We start from the raw sequence: 21712 nt of genomic DNA on the forward strand, positions 1-21712 counted from the left end.
TACGTCCATCTGCCAAATTTCATAATCATGAAACGCAGCTATTGCGAGCATTACCCTAATAGACTTTATTTTAGCAACTGGTGAGACGGTCTCATCTCCAGGAGTTTGAGTAAAGCCCTTCACGACCAATCGCGCTTTATAAGTGTGCACTTTCCCATCCATGTCTGTCTTCTTCTTGAAGATCCACTTGCACCCGACTGTCTTACGACCTGGTATATTATCAACCAAATTCCAAACTTGGTTGTCATACACGGACTGAATCTCGCTGTCCATTGCCTCTTTCCATTTAGCAGACTCTGGGCCTGCCATGGCTTCCTTATAGCTATTAGGTTCGTCCAGATTTACTAGTGTACTATCACTAATAAACGTATCCCCGTCAGTAGTAATATGGAAACCATAAAACTGGGGTGGAACACTAACTCTATTGGAACGTCTAAGAGGTAAGGACTGGTCAATTGGTTCAACAGGAGTTTTCTCCTCAGGTTGAGCGCCAGTGTTAGAGGTTCCTTCATCTCCTGACTCTTGAAGCTCTTCAAGGTCAATCTGACTCCCACTGTCTCCTTGACTTATGAGTTCTCTCTCTCTGAAAACTCCTCTCCTAGCAACAAAGACAACATTGTCACTTGGTCTATAGAAGAGATAGCCAAAAGACTTCTGTGGATAGCCGATGAAATAACACTTCTCACTACGAGGTTCTAGCTTGTCATGAGTCTCTCGTCTTACGAAAGCTTCACAATCCCAAACCTTGATATGTGCTAACGAGGGAGTTTTCCCTGTCCACATCTCGTGAGGTGTCTTGGAAACCTTCTTGGTGGGAACTAAGTTAAGGATATGGGCGGCAGTCTCTAAGGCATACCCCCAGAATGAGATTGGTAACAAAGCACGACTCATCATAGAACGAACCATGTCCAACAAGGTTCGATTACGTCTCTCAGCCACACCATTCAATTGTGGCGTTCTAGGAGGCGTCAATTGCGAAACTATTCCACATTCTTTTAGATAGTCGTGAAACTCAAGACTCAGGTACTCTCCTCCTCGATCAGATCGAAACATCTTGATTTTCCTGCCCAGCTGATTCTCCACTTCATTCTTAAACTCTTTGAACTTTTCAAAGGTTTCTGACTTTTGCTTGATTAAGTAGATATATCCATATCTGTTATAATCGTCTATAAAAGTCACGTAGAAGGGACAAGCGTCCCTTGTGGATGATCTAAAGGGTCCACATACATCTGTATGTATGAGATCCAATACACCCTCACCCCTTTCACATGAGCCAGTAAAGGGTGACTTGGTCATCTTCCCAAGTAAACAAGACTCACACACGTCATCGTCCCTAAGGTCGAATGACTCCAAGACTCCATCCTTTTGGAGTTGGGCTATGCGTTTCTTGTTAACATGGCCAAGGCGACAATGCTACAAGCATGCTTTGTCCAAACTTGTGGACGAATCAATATTCAAAACATCATTTCCTAAATTATCTATAATTAACACAGATTCATAAATCCCATTACAAGGTAATGCATTGAAATAAAAGACACCATTCAAATAAGCATTAATAGAACCATTACTATTATCAAACGAATATCTGAAACCTTGTCTAAACAATCCATGAAAAGAAATGATGTTCCTTGCCATATCTGGTGAATAGCAACAATTATTTAAATCTAGCCCTAACCCATTACTCAACACTAAGGAATAAACTCCGATCTTGGTTACTGGTGAAGACTTCTTGTTTCCCATGATCAAGTTTATCCTTCCATGCTCCACTTCCCTACTTTTTCTTAGCCCCTGCAAATCAGAACAAATGTGGTAACCACATCCAGTATCAAGGACCCATGAAGTAGCAAGTGATGAATTATTAGATTTAATTAAATACATACCTACAAAGGTGGGCTTTATCTTCCCATCCTTAATGTCTTGCAGATATTTTGGCCAGCTTCGTTTCCAGTGGCCCTTCTGGTGGCAATAGAAGCACTCTGCTTCCTTGGGGTCAGAAGAGGGCTTAACAGAACCTGCTTTGCTCCCACTAGAAGAGGAACCATCTTGGGTATTACCCTTATGGTGGCTCTTAGAAGGAGCCTTCCTCTTCTTTCCCTTTCCTTGGCCAATTGCCAACACAGGAGCAGCTACAGTAGAGGATGATGCAATAGATTTGTCCTTGAGGTTGCTCTCAGCTGTCCTCAGGAGCCCTTGAAGCTTAATTAGGGTGACCTCTTCCTTATTCATGTGGTAGGTCATTCTGAACTGGTTGTAACAGGAAGGCAAGGAGTGGAGGATGATGTCGATAGCCAAATCCTCATCAAACTTAACATTAAGTTTAAGAAGACGATCAACATACCTTTGCATTCTTTGCAAATGAGCAGTTAGGGATTCTCCACTCCCCATCCTAGCGGTGATCATGTTGGTGATGATCTCATAGCGCTATTGCCTCGCGCTCTGGTAGTACCTATCCAGCAAATCTTGATGCATCTCATATGGATACATGTCCTCATAGGACTTTTGGAGTTCGAGGTTCATTGTGGCCAACATGATGCAATGAACTTTCGTTGCATCACGCTCGTGGGCCTCAAAGGCGGCCATCTCTTCAGGAGTAGCTTCTTCTGGGTTGATCTTTTCTAGCTTCTCGTCGAGGACATATTCTTTGTCCTCGTAGCGAGTTATCATGCGAATGTATCTCATCCACTCGTTGAAGTTCGAGCCATCAAATGTCACCTTTTGACACAGGTTCATCAACGAGAATGACCCAGAAGTGTTGTTGTTTGCGTTTGCGTTAGACATCTGAAATAGAAAGAAACAAAGTTTAATTAGAAATAAATCCCTAATTAAACACCCACGTGCACTTAAAGAACCGTTCACTGTAGAAATGGCTAACAGGAAAACAGAGAGTACTAGCTGTATATACATAGGATGTACACTAGCACTAGATAGCCATTCATTTCCAATCGACCTCATGCCGGTCTCAATTAAAAGTTTCGACGTCATAATCGGCATGGATTGGTTGAGTTCTCATCGTGCCGACATTATGTGTTATGAAAAGGCTGTTCGTCTTAATCTGCCGTCTAGCGAAACTCTAGTTATCTACGGCGTCAAACCCGGCACGAATCTTCGTATCATCTCGAGCATTCAAGCCCAGAAGTTCCTACGAAAGGAATGTCGCACATTCCTTGCTCATGTTGTCAATATGAGCCAAGAGTCAAAGGACATAAAGAACATCCAAGTGGTACGCGAATTTCACGACATCTTTCTAGAAGAACACCCAGGATTACCTCCGCAACGTCAAGTCGAGTTCAGAAGCAACTTAGTTCCAGGGGCTACCCCAGTAGCCAAATCGCCCTATCATCTAGCACCAGCTGAGATGCAGGAGCTATCCAGTCAACTTAACGAATTGCTCAGCAAGGGCTTCATTAGACCAAGTTTCTCACCATGGGGAGCACCGGTCTTGTTCGTCAAGAAGAAAGACGGATCTTTCCGTATATGCATCTACTACAGAGAACTTAACAAACTGACCGTCAAAAATCGTTACCCTCTGCCTCGCATAGACGATTTGTTCGACCAACTACAAGGGGCGAATTTCTTTTCAAAGATTGACCTGAGATACGAGTATCACCAATTACGAGTGCTAGGGGAGGATGCTCCGAAGACAGCCTTCCGAACTCGTTATGGACATTACGAGTTTGTGGTGATGTCGTTTGGATTGACCAATGCACCCACAGTATTCATGGACTTAATGAATAGGGTGTGTCGTCCTTACTTAGATCAGTTTGTCATTGTCTTCATCGATGACATATTTATCTACTCTCGTAGTAAGGAAGAGCATAGTCAACATCTGCGTCAGGTCTTGGAAACACTGCGATCATAGAAGCTTTATGCGAATTTTGGATCCGGAGAGTCGAATTCTTGGGGCACGTGGTTAGCGAAGAGGGAATACATGTGGACCCTTCCAAAATCAAAGCCATTGAGATCTGATCAGCACCGAAGACGCCTACAGAAATTCGTCAATTTCTAGGCCTCGCTGGCTACTATCGCAGGTTCATTCAGAACTTCTCTCGGTTTGCAAAACCGCTTACAAAATTGACCCTGAAGGACGTGGCCTTTGACAGGGAAGAGAAGCAAGAGAAAGAGTTCCAAACGCTGAAGCGAGCCTGATGCACCGCACCGATACTATCCCTCCCAGAAGGGCTAGAAGACTTTGTGGTTTATTTTAATGCATTCAACCAGGGGCTTGGCTGTATTCTGATGCAACGAGGTAAGGTCATCGCCTATGCCTCAAGACAGCTAAAGATACATGAGGTCAACTACACCACACATGATCTTGATTTAGGAGAAGTGTTTGCTCTAAAGATCTGGAGACACTACCTGTACGGTACGAAAAGCACTATCTTTATAGACCACAAAAGCCTACAACACATATTCGACCAGAAGGAACTCAACATGAGACAACGACGGTGGGTCGAGCTACTCAGTGATTACGAATGCGAAATTCGTTATCATCCCGGCAAGGCCAACGTAGTAGCTGACGCCCTAAGTCGGAAAGAATACTCTGGTCGTAGAGTCAAATCATTGACTATGACTATCCATTCACACTTGTCCACACAAATTAAGGAGGCTCAGCTTGAAGCCTTGAAACCTGAAAATGAGGCGGGTGAATCCCTGAGAGAGATGGATAAGAACTTAGAAGTCAAGGGTGGCGGAGCCTTTTATCTCATGGATCGGATCTGGACACCTAAACACAGTGGTTTCAGAGACTTGGTCATGACCGAAGCGCACAACACTCGTTATTTCGTCCACCCAGGTTCGGATAAGATGTATCTGGATCTTAAAAAGTTATACTGGTGGCCTAACATGAAAGCAGAGATTGCTACCTTCGTAAGTAAATGCCTTACTTGCGCCAAGGTTAAGGTCGAATACCAGAAACCATCAGGCTTACTTCAGCAACCGGAGATACCTGAATGGAAGTGGGAGCGGATCACGATGGACTTCATAACCAAGTTTCCCAAGACTACGGGTGGTCTCGATACCATATGGGTGATCGTAGACAGGCTAACAAAAATCCACACACTTCCTGCCTATCAAAGAAACTGACAAGATGGAGAAAGTCACTAGAACATACATTAGGGAGATAGTACGACTACATGGTCTTCCCATATCCATTATCTCTGATAGAGATAGTAGATTCACTTCTAGGTTCTGGCAGTCGCTACAAAGCTCCCTAGGAACTAGACTGGACATGAGTATAGCCTACCATCCGCAAACCGACGGACAAAGTGAGAGGACTATTCAAACTTTGGAAGATATGTTGCGATCCTGCGTGATAGACTTTGGGAAGGCATGGGATACTCATGTACCCCTTGTCGAGTTCTCCTACAACAATAGTTATCACACGAGCATAAAGGCTGCTCCATTTGAAGCCCTCTATGGCCGTAAGTGCAGATCCCCTCTGTGCTGGGCTGAGGTGGGCGACACTCAGTTAGCTAAAGGACGAGTTCCTGACAACACTCTGATAGGTCCAGAGATCATTCGGGAAACGACAGAGAAGATCGTTCAGATTCGTGAACGATTAAAAGCCTCTAGAGACCGACAGAAAAGCTACGCAGACAAGAGAAGGAAACCGTTGGAATTCCAGATGGGCGACCAGTAGAGATCATGGACCGAGAGGTCAAGCAAACGAAGCAAAGTCGTATCTCGATAGTGAAGGTTCGCTGGAATACCAAGCGAGGACCTGAATTCACTTGGGAGCGCGAGGATCAAATGACACTGAAATATCCTCATCTTTTCGTTTAGTTATTTGTAATAGCTTAATTGATTAAACTCTAATTTCGGGACGAAATTCTCTCTAACGGGGGGATGATGTGACAACCCGAAATTTCTATCTTATACAACCGTTCAATTCAATCAAAGTCAGACTTGTTTTTGGCTATCTTTTAGCCCTGTTAAAGGTCTGTTTGGGTGTTTTAAGCCTAGTACCTTAAAGGATAAAGTGTTCGGAAGTATTGTCTAGAGTTCAGCGTGCAGCATACAAGCCGGAAACTCCACCATAAGGAGTTTACGGCCGTAAACACCTCCTTGGCCGTGAACTCTTCCCTTCATATGAGTTATTCCTTCACTTTTCACCTTTCTGACACACTTCCATCTCAAGAACTCGATTTTTCTCTCAAGTATCATCAAGAACTTTCATCTTGATCTTCAATCTTGTAAGTAATCTTTCCATTTTCAAGTTGATATTCTTCTCTATCTAGTGAAGATCCATGATTTCATCCATGAAATTACTTCTTTTGGTTAGATCTTCAAGTGTTCTTCATTTTCACCAAGAACACCTACCAAGTTCTTGGACCGTGAACCCCCTCCCAAGCTTTAAAAACATGAGTATATCTTCTATCTCCTAGTTTGGCCTGTTAAACTCTTGATTCTAGTCTTGGATCATCATAAAATACATGAACATCAAGGGTTTACGGCCGCAAACCCTTGCATGGCTGTAAACTCTTGTGTTGTTGGATGTTTTGTCCCTTAAACTCCCGCAAACCCTTGCATGAACATCAAGGGTTTACGGCCGCAAGTCCTCCCATGAGTGTACAGCCGTAAACTCCTTGACTGTACACTCTAGGACCGTATACTCCTTAGGGTCGTAAACCACCTTGGCCGTAAACACCAAGGCCGTGAACACACTTGTGTGGCCGTAAACCCTTTAGATGCAATCCTTTGTGATTGTAACACTTCCATATAAGTATTTCCTAGTTCCTAAGGTGAATCTCTATCATGATTAGTTGCTTAAACATTAATTATATACATATATGTGTCATTATATGCTTATTAGGATCCGTTGTGCTCAAGGATTCACTTGACACTTAGCATCCTACAAACCGATCTTGCATTCGTATCACTCACTGCAGGTGAGTTCATACCCCTTAACTTACCTTTTAAATGATTTTAAATGCTTTTATGGGGGGAATACAAGTAAAGACATTATAGTTATTATATCAATCACATGTGATTAATAACTATCAAACAAACAGATTTCTTATACTTCAAATTGTGTTTTCAAACAAATTGCTCAAATCGTTTTATCAAACTCTTTTATATGCAAAACTCTTTATCAAACTCTTTTAAACTTATATTTTGTCAAAATCATGTCTATATAGATATAGTTATATAAGTAGGATTGAAAGGACTTAGGACTGATAACTCGCCTTATTTCCTGTTCCTTGTTTGGTTGTGGACTTAGGGTATCGGTTGTTTGTCCGAAGGTCGTTTGAATCTTAGTTATATATTATATGTATGTATATAGATATAAAAGTTCTTCATTTAGTTCAATAGCTTATGGTAGCAAAGGTGTGCAAACATGTTCATGTTGGGTTTTGAGCATTCTAACACTCCTATGGTGTACATGCAACCCTATAAACCTTGGATCTATGTTTTCTCTATTATACATGCAAATATTAACTATTCCAAGGTTTCATCCTAACTAGCATATTATGAAGCACCTATACTACAAAGTTCTAGTTAGATGACATACCTTTTGATGTAGCTTGATGTCTTCAAGCTTTAAGAGCTTAGCCCCAATAGTGTGGAAGCCTCAAATGGAATAACAAATCACCAAAACACCTTGGAAGAACTTGAGAGAATATGTATGCACACTAAATCGGCCCACTCTTATTTTCACACACTTGTGCCAATTTTGTGAGCCAAGGACCCCTTTATATATTATGGAGGATTAGGGTTACATCCATGTAAACCCTAATACCCATGACCTTTCATTTACATAGGATCCATGGGTTAAAATCTCCATGGACCATCCATGAAAGCTTAGCCCAACCTAAATGAACTTGGCCCATTCCATATATATAAGAGTCCATATTTAATTAGTTCTTTTTAATTACTTAATTAATTCTAAATTAATTCCTGATCAATACTAATTAAATAATATGATTCCATATTAATATATTAGAACTTATAATATATTAATATAAATCATAAATATACTATTCTCAAAAGACTATCCATATAAATTGTGCCGATGAAGTGCAACCCAAATGGACCATGCCGGGTCGGGTCAAGTACATACCAAATATAGTTATGGACTTAGACATTAATCCAACAATCTCCCACTTGGATAAGTCTAAAACTATTATTGAGTATGACTTCAAAACCTAACTGGCAATCGTAGCTCTTAAAGCCGCTGTCGAACTCTGACCTTGTCAATGACTTGTCCATTAGATAAGGGATCATATATTCCTCCATTCTAGATATCATATGGACTGAGACATGGATTATAATCATTCTCTCTGTCCATTTGTTGTTTCCCGATTTTCGATTTATGATGACTGACTGATTGAACAAATCAAATCAATCCTGGCTTGGCCAAGCACTCACATGTGTCATCGCTAAATCATCGAGGGGCCCACAGATATCGCTTTTATCCCGAAGGTAAAAGGAATGGATAAACTTCGACTCATATGGCTTGTTCTACTACTTGTTGAATCATACACAAAGGCACGTTTTATAACATCGAGTTACCAAATGCGTTTTCGTGCAATCAATGTATAACCAACTCATAGTAACAACTCATATCTCTAGGTTTGAAGAATATAAGATATTATCGTCTCATGATCACTCGTGATAAAATCCATGAAGTGATTCAAATGAGCGCGGGTTGAATCCAATACTCAGAACTTATGAGCACTCATGAGTGTTGTAGCACCACTTTGTCCACCAACTTGGACCTCTACAAACCAACCCATGACAGTCTTGATTCATATCTACTTCCAACATATGACCGACTGTGGATGGTTTGAATAACTTAATCATTCAGGAAGAGCGACTTAGTTATTCTGGAAGTCAAAACATGCAAAGTGAAACACAAGAATAAATGAATCAAATATGGTATCAAACCCTATGAATATAAATAAACACTTTTATTTATCACCATACTGATTACTCATTATTCATTGTTTCGGTTTTATCAACTTTATACTTGAATTAAAAACACTAGTTGTCCCATGCTCCAAGCATGTATACTATGTTTTTCTTAAACAATAGCTTTGCCATACACCAAGTATGCACTCTATGTTCGTCTATGATCCTTACTTTGTGAAATAAACCAATTGAACATAATTTCATTGATTCTAATTTCACACTCCCAAATCCTTATCGAAAAATGTGAGAATTTCAAATTCCTATCATTTATCGAAATATGTTTAGATTTTAAACTTATATGCACTGACCCTCCTGTAATGAATATGTACAAAGTCACAAAGACTTGTCAACAGTCATTATAAGGTATTCCAATGGAGATCAACTCCATGGAAACTAAGTCTCATATTCAAAGTACATTGCTTTGGACATGCTTCTTGCATTAAGTTTTCTAATCTTACACAGATAACTTCCACCTATGGAGACAACTCCATATTCTCATTTTGACTATCACTTCTGAATAAGAGATGCCTCTTTTCAGAATATGTTAATATGGTCCTTCCAAAATTAGCACTATACTTCCAACTGTCCCTGAGCAACCAATCATTGGTAAACCTCAGATTGTCCTCGACAATTGCTTAATCATTTTAGTCATATCCAGTTCTAGACCTTTTCCCTTCTTAATGCCTCTGGGCATTTGGAAAAATTTAGAAATGACAAATATTATAGCACATGCAATCGATCCTATACCCAAAGCAAATGGTACACGATTCATGATGTCTCACATAAAGACATGATTCTAGACCAGTCTTTTGCTACAATATTTTTATTTGCCATGTTTTCAAAATTTGACTATGAAGAGGGATGCCGTAATCATAATCGAATTTTGAGAACACAATATATAGAATTTCCTTAAGTTGAACCAATCCAACATGAAATTCATATATATATTCTTGACTAAGAATGATTAAGGTCTCAATCTAAGCCTTTAGAACTGAAATGAAGTATATATCCTCTCCCTTAATTATAGCAAAACAACTTTTTCAATCCCTGCAGCCTCACGAATTGAAACTTTTGTTTTCTATAATTAACATTGCTAACTTGCAACACTAACAATAATTATCATGCTCCCACTAACATGATGATTATTAGCATAACACTTATGCTCCCACTAGCTTTGACATATACTCAGAAATCAGCTGGACTTCTAGAAATCAATACTTTATTGACTTTCTTACCAAAGTTCAGATTTCTGATACGAGATGCTTTAATAAAACTTTATCAAAATCATACACCTTTCCTTAGATAGCATGCATGTGTGTCTAAACAATTTCTGAACTATGAAAAGGGATGCCGTAATCATAGTCTCAATTGTTTAGAGCTTTTGCCATCTGCTTCAAATCTACTTGATGGAAGTGTTTCCTCACCATCATTTTTATGAATCGGAGAGAAACCTTATGACCCTTAGATTTTATGGTGTATGTGTTCTTATCCATGTGAATCGTCAAAACCATAGTCACAAGACAAGGATAATGACAAATCCAAACTCATATGGACTGAACTTATGCAATCTTAACTTCTTGCCACCTGGCAGTACAGGGCCTGCCATTGCTTCCAAGTTGTTATGCAACCAATTGAGAACTTTCAGAACTCCTATGCAAAGCCAACTTAAACTGGAATGGGCACAGAATATTTCAACACGATAGGCTATAAACCTCAAGTCGTGTGCTAGTGAAGAACCTCAGGTTTTATTCTTGATTAGTTCTTGAAATTCTTTTTAGGATCTTTAAGACTCCCACTATCCTCTTGACATATAAGACTATCTTGCCAAATATTCAAGAGATAGTGCGGATTCTTTATCAAGACAAACACTTCACACAATTGGCCTTAGTTGGTCTTTGTTTTATCCAAAACATCACAACTTGCCAATTTCAAATGTACAAGAGTAGGACACTTTTACTCTTACATTTGACAAGTGTTTTAAACCTTTCTTTAAGATATGTCACTCAAGTTACAATCTTGGAGTATGACTCTAAGAATTGTTTTGGAACGAAGTATGACTCATCTTCCTGATCTAACCATTTCAACAATTCATGACTCCTCTTCTTAGTCATAAGAATGCACTAAGATGACCTTTAGAGAACTAATTGTGATATGATTTCTAAATCATTAAGATGATCACAAACATGATACTAAAGTACTCTCCCATCTTTTCAGATTTGAGAAACTTTTATCTTTCTGCCTAATTTGATTCTTCCCATTCGTTCTGCCATACATTGAGACTTTTCCAATGTTTCAGAATTATACTTAAACTTGTAAGTATAACCATATTTACTAAACTTTAGTAAATCAAATAGTCTTAACGAGCTTTGTGGTGGACATGACCAGTGCACAAGAATGTGTACTCGATCCCTTTAGTCCTTCACTTGACTCACACATCCATGTGAACAAGTAATTAGTCTTGATTTTCCAATGCTTGAAAGTTCTCATTCATCATACTATTCAACTTGCATGATTCCAAGTTTCGGTCCAATTGAAACTTGGGCGATGAGGAACTTTCCTGATTTGGTATATTTAGACACTACCACAAATGAAAGAATCAAATCCATTTTCCAATATTGTTGTCAGTGGAATCATATAAGCAACACTTTTCCACAAATGACATTGTAAGGATACTTCAAATAAATAAAATTAAACAATTTTCTTTTATTTTAAAACTTTGCGGAAAAACTTATCCTTACAATCCAAATGGAAAATTGTTGTTATCTATTCCTTAGCAATATATCATAACTTCTTAAGCAACTGCTCAAAATTCTGATGCGATCGAAATCCACCTTCGCCATCAGAATCAACATATACTTCCTTTAAGATTTCTCTCTATTCTTTGATTGTTAAAACATTAACATGTGACCCAGTCACATCATGTAATGAGGATCTCATAATAGAACTTAACAGAGTTAGATAATGGGCTCTACCTGATGTAGAGTCAAACTTATTGACTTTAACATCCTTAGGTAAATTTGGCAGCTTTGCAATCAACGCCCCTTCCTTTGGCAAAATAAACATATGGACCCTTTGGTAATGGGACTATCTCAGACTTAGCCTTTCTCTTTACCATTTAGTCAACCGGGTTGACTATGGCCAATCCCTTTCCATTGGGAAGAGAATGCTTTTTCTGGATTTCCAGTGTCACCATTGTCACTGTCCATAAAGTTTTTGGGAAGTTGATCTTCTAATCAAATTTGCTTTACTATCGTTCCAAATCATTGCAGATTCAGTAGCACCAAGCAAATAGATATGATCATTACGGTTCATGTCATAGTCTGTTTCATAGTAGTCCCAAAGGAAATCACTATGTGACTTAGAAAGTGATTGAACATCCAACTTTCTCAAGACTTTGACACCCAACTCTCCCGGCTTGTCAATATGTGACTTCATCTCTAAGATGTGATCACACATAGACCTTGCTTGCCATTAGGGCTTGAGTGACCTTGAACTTGTGGGTTAGGGAGAATAATTGGAGGAGGTGGAGGAAGAGAAGTATGACTTCCATGAGCCAAACTCGAGAAGTCATATTCATTAGGAAAGCTTGGTTTGGGAAGATCATTGTTGTCTAAACCAGACATCAACAATGGGAGAAATTCACGTAAAGTTGGTTTAAGTCCTTAATATAACACCCAATATGATATATTAAGGCTAGGACCCAACAAACTATTTTATAACTTGGAAGAGGGATGCCGTAATCCAGCTATAAAATATTTGAAGGTAGGTGAATGACGATTCACCAATTTCCACCAAGATAAACGAAATGTATTATTAGGTTTTAATTGGTTTTGAAACTCGTAGATTCTTTTGAGATTCATTGAACTTTTCAATGGCATGTTTCAATCTAGAGTGTGCCCTTCAGGTTTTGTGACTGGGATGCCGAGGATCACAAAACAAGGTGTGAAGTAACCATGCAAATATACTTGGTACCCTTAATATTTACCCCTCAATCGATGTGCCTGTTAACCACACACGCTCCAACGATACTATGATAAACATTAAGTTACCCTTTGCCTACCTTGTTAAGTCCAGGTTAGTGTGTCGGTTAACCACACACGCTCCACTACCAGCTTAAACAAAGTGCAAAGTGTAATTTCATGGATTAGCACCTTATTCACATTTTCCTAAGTAACTAAGATTGGGAATTTATAAGTGTTTAGTTACTTAGTATTTATCATTATACTTATAATGAAGGGAGAATTATAGTCCTTGTCGTACCTGTTCGGCTAACGACCCTCCACCGGTCAAGGAAGCGGTGAGTGAGAGTGGATACCCATTAAACTGCCATTTTATAGGCAGTAACCTTATACCCCCCTTATAGACCGGCTTCGTGAATGAGGCCTACTAATGGTAAGACGACTTGCTCTTATACATATAATATATTAAACTTTTAATATTATAATAGTATAAGGGTGTATTTTAGACATTTAAAATACTTGGTGGTTTAATCTATTAATTAAGCTAGACTTTTAATTTAATTAAACTCAAACCATATATTTATGGATTAATAATACTCTTTTAATTAAACGCTTTAATTAACTATTAATAAAGTCCATAAGAGTTAATTAGAACTATTCAACAAAACATCATAATTCCAATTATTAAACTCAAAATTAAAACCATTTAATTAATTGTTTAAGTTATGAACCCAAGAGTTTTAGAATTCAATTCTTTTTTCATAAAAAACTTTTCTCAAATTCCAAAACTTGAGGGCAAGTTTTGTAATTCTTGAAAACCTTTGGATTCCATAACTTATGGAATTAATGGTGTTTTATGATGAAACTTTCCATGTTCCATAACTTAAGGACAAGTTATGGAATTATTTAAAACATTAACACCAAATTTTGTAACTCCATAAAAACTTTGAATCAATTTTTTTTTTAAAAAAAACTTTCATATCCATAACTTATGGAAGTTTCAAAAACCCTTAAGATCACAACTTAAAAAAAAACTTTTGAGCTCCAAAATTTTATGGCAAAATATGTAACTCCTTAAAACATTTAGATCAAACTTTTAAAACTAATAAAATAATCATATCATTTTATCTTTTACTAAATTTGACCTAATTCAACTCATATAACAAATGATTCAAATTTTACAAATAATTCGTTTTTCACAAAACAAGTAATTATCTTAAAATTTGACAAACGTCATGTTTTTTTTTCCTTTTTTTTCAACTTGAAAATAAAACATTTGCATCAATATAACAGAAAACAACCCATGGCTCTGATACCACTGTTGGGTTTTGAGCATTCTAACACTCCTATGGTGTACATGCAACCCTATAAACCTTGGATCTATGTTTTCTCTATTATACATGCAAATATTAACTATTCCAAGGTTTCATCCTAACTAGCATATTATGAAGCGCCTATACTACAAAGTTCTAGTTAGATGGCTTATCTTTTGATGTAGCTTGATGTCTTCAAGCTTTAAGAGCTTAGCCCCAATAGTGTGGAAGCCTCAAATGGAATCACAAATCACCAAAACACCTTGGAAGAACTTGAGAGAATATGTATGCACACTAAAATCGGCCCACTCTTATTTTCACACACTTGTGCCAATTTTGTGAGCCAAGGACCCCTTTATATATTATGGAGGATTAGGGTTACATCCATGTAAACCCTAATACCCATGACCTTTCATTTACATAGGATCCATGGGTTAAAAGCTCCATTGACCATCGATGAAAGCTTAGCCCAACCTAAATGAACTTGGCCCATTCCATATATATAAGAGTCCATATTTAATTAGTTCTTTTTGATCACTTAATTAATTCTAAATTAATTCTTGATCAATACTAATTAAGTAATATGATTCCATATTAATATATTAGAACTTATAATATATTAATATAAATCATAAATATACTATTCTCAAAAGACTATCCATATAAATTATGCCGGTGAAGTGCAACCCAAATGGACCATGCCGGGTCGGGTCAAGTACATACCAAATATAGTTATGGACTTAGACATTAATCCAACAGTTCATTCATACAAACAACATTACTAGTAAACTATAATAGGTATAGTTTAGGAAGTCACTACTTACTATTACTAGAACAACGAAATATACAAGAGTCAGTTCATACACGAGTCAGTTCATACATGAGTCAGTTCAAACATACTAAAACGAGAGAAAATACTCACTAAAAGAGAAACAGATAGAGCATACTATAACGAGAGACAATACTCACTATAAAGAGAAACAATACATACTATAACGAGAAACAATACATACTACACACTATACACTAGAGAACATACTATATACTAGACAGAGAGAATATACACTACACTAGAACATATTATATAAATACAAGAATACTATAACATTAATGTGAGATACTACTTCATGGCTCGACAATATATGGTTGTGTCACGTTTTGTACCCAGAGTCTCCTGGAGGGAGAGCGTGAATTTGTGTGTAGATCTATACGGGATTGACCATCCTACACCTTGCTGCTAGCTACAGTGGGACCTGCAGGTCTACGGGTGACGAATGTCATATCATTTCGACGTCTCGAGCGTCGTGTTATACTAGTCAATCAAGTATGGTTACAATCTTATCACAGTTTACCTTAATTAAACAAACAGGTTTGAGGTAGTTAGTACATTGGTAGTTACATAGATAAAACTACAGTACATCTTTATTTTCCCATTTCATTCACATTGTGATTTTCTCACATAAACGGTAATGAAAACTATATTTTGGTAATAATAGTCATACTTTGGGAAAACACACACACTTTTACAAAAGAACAAACACAAAGAACAGTTGAGTCTTGGAAGAAGGGTACTTTAGTAGAAAATATAGGATTTTCTAGGAAGTTTACAAACATTTACATCAAACACTTACAAACTTTTACATCAAACATTTACAAGCACTTTCTTCAAACTTATACAAACAATGACACTAAAATACTTATGAACTCACCAGCTTTAATGCTGATCTACGCTTTCAAAATAACTTGTATTCTCAGGTCGCTAGTAGACAGGTACCGATGACCAGGTTTTGAGAAGATGGAGCACATTCAAGACTCATCTCTTATTTTGATTTATATTTTTGGAGTCTTATAAACTATACAGAACACACTTGTATTTAATTATACTATTAATGCAATGGATGATGTTGTTGCTTGTTTTACTATTATACATTGTTGTGATACTGTACATGACGTCCTCCGCCCCCGAACGTTTCCGTCGTTCCAGTTTTGGGGTGTGACAAAAACCCATCAGTGGTATCAGAGCCTAGGGTTGTTTTCAATTATACTTGATGCAACTTATTTTTCAAAACCAAGAATCTGCCGAGACTGAAAACTCGACGAGTTCTGGCCAAAAACTCGACGAGTTCATGTGTTAAAGCGTGAACTCGACGAGTTCCTTATAGAACTCGACAAGTTGATCTTCCAGTTCGCAGATTTTCGTGTTTTAAGGCTGGAATTGGTCTAGAATCATTACCTTAAACTGTTTTGGACTTATAAAACCTGTTTTTATGATGTGGTAATGATTATGGTAAACCAATTTCAAGGTTATTATCAAAATTTCAAGTTTTATATGTGTTTATATGATTTTTGAAATTGTTGATATGATTGTTCATACACTTATGAGTTTTGGTAGATCATAGGAATTATTTGCAAATTGTTTGTTAGTTAATTGTTGATCTAAATGTTTTTTAATGGAGTCCATAATTTGTCCTCAAGTTATGGATTACCAAAATTCATTTTCTTTTAAAGATCCATTAAAAACTCATAGGTTACATAACTGAAGAGTCTTTCTCATAAATAGTTTTATGGACTCCATAACTTGTCCTCAAGTTATGGATGTTCAAGAGTCTCTCCATTAAAGTTTCTTTTAAAAACCTTAATTAAAATCATAAGTTATGAAAATCCAAAAGTTTTTTTTTGAATTGTTCAAAACTTTCCCTCAAGTTTTGGAATTTGTAAAGTCTCTGTCACACCCCCGACCAAGGCGGAACACGCCGGGAGCGGGACTAAGTTCATGGATCATAGATAAACTGAATATATAGCACAAGTACAACGATAAACAAAACTGCATTTGTATTCCATCATTAAGTTTGAATACAGGGTTCTTACAGATAATAATAGTACAGTAGTTGCCTTAAACAGGTAAGCAGATAACACAAACAAGCTAGCTAGGTCGTCTACAATCCACGGCTAACCTTCTGTCTGAACGCCTGTCTGATGATCCCCTAAGAATACATGTAAGTTTGAAAGTCAACACAAAGGTTGGTGAGTGTCACAGGTTTTCTGCTAACGCAGTAATACTTTTAATAAGTCTAAAAAGTATTTTCTTTGTATGTATAACAACAGTTAAAACAGTGTTTGCAATGAATCTTTAAAAGCCAAAATGTATAGTTTGTATAAGTAAACCCATACGTAAAACTGTGTTTGTAATGAATCTTTGAAAGCCAAAACGTTATGTTCCATAAGTAATTACATACTTAAAACTGTGTTGGAAAGCAACCAAATCCATGGTTGTACGGGTAACGAATAAAGTTTTCTGCCAAGGTTGTACTTAACAACCGCAGATACGGATAAACAAACATACGGATATACAGATACAGTTATCTGCCAAGGTTGAACTTAACAACCGCAGATACGGATAAACAACAAGTATATTTGATAAGTATACACGTAAAGTGTACGATACTTGTTTAAACAATTGATAAAACTTTGAGTACAAGCACATAAATGAGCCTAAGATACAAGTTCTATAACTCGTAAAAATACATAAACTTATATATTTTTGTGTATGTATGAGGTATAATGAAACTACCAAGTTGATAACTGGCTATACAGTCATAGCACAATTTTAGTTGGAACGTATATGTTATTTTTATTAGTTGTATTATCTTTAACAACATAACATATGTAGCTATTGAGGTTTAAAACGATTTTGTTTACTTAACATGTAAGCGTTTAAACAATTATTTCTAAAACTGGTAAAGTATTTACACAAAACAATGATATTTTTTTTGTGTATTTCGTATGATAAATATTACTTAGTACACGTACTATCATGTACAGACGAGGGCCAGACATGAAACACCGAGGGCAGGACCATTTTGACATTATAGCACTTCTGAAATCCAGCAACCCATTCGGCCCTTGAAACCAGATTCCCCGTACCGTAAATAGTAGCGTAATAAATACTATTTCCGTGTGATTTATATTGCATAAAAACGGTGGTGTTGTTTGTTTAAACAAAGTATTTATAAAATAGATATATACTAGATATACAAGTACTACATGTATTCCCCCCTGAAAATATGTAAGAGTGGGGCCGTAACACTCACCTTAATGTGTGGTTGTCGAGTAATTGTTGCGAGAAAAAGCGAGATGTATTGCCGTGAATACGAATCGTCGAGATTTTTATTTAGTTTCCTAGAATATTAACATAAATTAATATGTGAATGATTGTTTGGAAACTTAACCAAAGTATGGGGCCGATTCACGAATTTAAATATATTAAATAGACTAAGGTTGTTAATAATTTCCAAATAAGGGACTAAAATTGTTTATTTAAATTCTAGGTTGGAGTTTAGGATTTATTTTGCAAATAAATCTCTACAGAGGGGTTAAAATAAATAAAATAGACAAAGGTTTGAGACTTTGGACTTGTTTTTGTAAGAGATTTCCAAGGAGGGTAGGTTTTGAACATTTTAAATGAAGTTTAGGGACTTATTACTAGTTTTGTAAACAAATTCTATGGGAGGGGGCTGAGAATTATTTTGGAATTGAAGTTTGGGACCTAGGGTCCTATTTGTAGAAACCTTTGAAGTGGAGGGGAGGATTGTGTAAATTTTGAAATGGACGTATAAGGGGTGGGGGTTGATTTCGTAACATCAGCACACTTTGAGGGCATTATTTAAGTAAAATGTGACAAAAATTAAAATCAATTAAACTCAATTGCACAGGAGGTAATTTACCTCGTGTGTTCGCCTGCATGAAGTGAACGATAAAAAAATGATTCAGGACCTCGTCAAGGCTCGATCATACACAAAAAAATAAATAAATAAATAACGAAATGTTGGGGATGAGTACTTACAGCGGCAGTATCAACAGCGTAAGAGGTGGTGGTTTATGATGGGGTTGCAGTGGTTAAGGGTGGTGATCAAGAAATCAATAGGAATAGAGAGAGATATGGAGGGAGAGAACTTGAGAGAAATGGCTGTGAATTGGTGAGTTTAATGGCTTCTAAGAGCTCTTATTTATACTAGAAGTGGGACACACACACACCCTTTTGTGGCCATACCTCCAACCAAGCATTGTACCATTTTGGGTAGACTTGCACACAAAGTAGAAGAGAGGGGAGGAAAGAAGAACGTCGGGAAGAAGTAGAAGGGGAGAAAATCTGGACTTTTTAGCTTCTTGGGTCACATGTGGGCCCCACATGGGTTATTCCCCAATTAATTGCCCAAAACACACAAAACTGGGTGCATCGGGATCCGTGCATCGGGATAAATTTTCGAGATTACCGTTAGATAGAGTTTAATTCAATGATTCCGGAACATCAAACAAATTAATTTTTGGAGTTACGGATCTCCGGGAAATTGTGTTTGAAGTTTTGCGTCTAAACGACTCGCGGTGTCCGTTTTTCCAATTTTTGTAAATATTGTTGTTAAAAATATTTCGAGTGTGAAATTAAATAATAGACTATAACCTGAGTCCAAAAACGTTATCGGAAATCCCGTCAGCAAAGCGTAAGTGCCTCAACGGATCGATTCGGTTTCACGCGATTAATGAAAAACAGTGTTTTACCGCTTGTTTTCTTAAAACTGTCGTATCTTTTGCATACAAACTCTGTTTTGGACGTTCTTTATATTTTCGGAAACAGGTAAACACATACTATGAGGCTAGAATAATTGTTTCGCTTAAAATGACTTTTTACGAATTTTCAGTTTTTCAGACGTATCCTAAGGTTACAGTTTGTGCGGTTTGATTCGTTGTACATTTGAAAGTGCAATATCATCTAGTATCGTATTATAGTTAGAATGAAATTACTTTTCCTTCTTAAGATACACTAAAACTCAGTCATTCGGATATAACATGAGATTCACGGATAGATTGGCGGTTATAATAATAGCCCTAAATTCCGGGTTGTCACAGTCTCATACACACTTTAAATTCCAAACCCTAGAGTTTTAAAAGTTAAAATTCAACCCTTATACTTTATACTATTATAAGTTAATTATATATATATATATATATATATATATATATATATATATATATGTATAAGAGCAAGTCAGTCTTACCGTTAGTAGGCCTTATTCACGAAGCCGGTCTATAAGGGGGTATAAGGTTGTTGCCTATAAAATGGCAGCTTAATGGGTGTCCACTCTCACCCACCGCTTCCTTGACTGGTGGAGGGTCGTTAGCCGAATGGGTAGGACAAGGACTATAATTCTCATTAAAAGTATAATGATAAATACTAAGTAACTAAACACTTATAAATTCCCAATCTTAGTTATTTAGGAAAATATGAATTTGGTGCTAACCCATGAAATTACACTTTGTACCTTACCAAATCGTTAATGGAGCGTGTGTGGTTAACCGGCACACTAACATGGACTAGTAAGTGTGGAAAAGGGTAACTTAATGTTTATCATAGATCGGTGGAGCGCGTGTGGTTAACCGGCACATCGACTAGGTGATAAAGTTAAGGGTACCAAGTTAATTTGCATGGTTATTCACACCTTGTTTGTGATCCTTGACATCCTAGTCACAAACTTGAGAGGGCACAATCGAGATTTAAACATGCCATTGAAAATTTCAATGAATCTCAAAACATCTAGGAGTTTCAATCCAATTAAAACCTAATACCTATTTCGTTTTTCATGGTGGAAATTTGTGAATCGTCATTCGCCTACCTTCAAATATTTTGTAGCTTGGATTACGGCATCCCTCTTCCAAGTTATAAAATATTGTGTTGGGTCCTGGCCTTAATATTTCATATTGGGTGTTCTATTAAGGACTTAAATCAACTAACTTGAATTATCTCCCATTGTAGATGTCTGGTTCGGACAACTATGGTCTTCCCAAATCCTTTGGAACAAGCTTTCCTAATGAAGATGATATCCCGCGATTGGATCATGGAAATCATACTTCTCTTCCTCTACCTCCTCCAATTATTCTCCCTGACCCACAAGCTCAAAGACTTGAAAAATTCAAGGTCACTCAAGCCCTACTTGCAATGAAACATGAAGATGGAAGGCCTGTGTGTTCTCAAGTCTTGGAGATGAAGTCACATATCGACAGGCTGAGAGTGTTGGGTGTCGAAGTCTCAAGGAAGTTGGCTGTTGACTGGGTTCTTCAATCACTTCCTGAGTCATATAGTGAGTTCATTAAGGACTACTATGTGACATACCACGACATGACCCTTATTGATCTCAACTATTTGCTTGTTGCTGCTGAATTAACAATGTTTTGGCGCACTGGAAAAGTAAATTTGGGTGGAAGATCTACTTCTCAAACTTCCATGGACAATGACAATGGTAACATTGGAAGTCCAGAAAAGTTTTCTCTTCCCAATGGAAAGGGTTTGGCCATGGTCAACCCAGTTGACCAAATGGTAGAGAGAAATGCTAAGTCTATGATAGTCCTATGTACCATTCCCAAAGAGTTTGTATGTTTTTACTGTCAAGAGAAGGGACATTGGAAGCGAAGCTGCCCTGACTACCTGAAAGATCTGAAAGAAAGTAGAGACAAAATGTTTGACTCTGCTTCAGGTAA

The 21712-nt window shown here is 37.4% G+C and overlaps 1 long non-coding RNA gene across 1 annotated transcript; it reads right to left on the reverse strand.

Annotated features, from left to right (window-relative positions):
- Nucleotides 1-17067: 17067 nt before the first annotated feature.
- On the reverse strand, nt 17068-19145 carry LOC145121088 (uncharacterized). The gene is made up of 3 exons (XR_013714497.1): nt 19026-19145; nt 18907-18919; nt 17068-18361 (listed from the first exon to the last, which is right to left on the reverse strand). It is a non-coding gene; the product is annotated as an uncharacterized LOC145121088 (long non-coding RNA).
- Between the last annotated feature and the right edge of the window lie 2567 nt (nt 19146-21712).

Source organism: Lactuca virosa, chromosome 6 (genome assembly GCF_052849685.1).
Source record: "Lactuca virosa cultivar CGN04683 chromosome 6, Lactuca_virosa_CGN04683_v6, whole genome shotgun sequence".
In the NCBI taxonomy this organism is placed as follows: domain Eukaryota; kingdom Viridiplantae; phylum Streptophyta; class Magnoliopsida; order Asterales; family Asteraceae; genus Lactuca; species Lactuca virosa.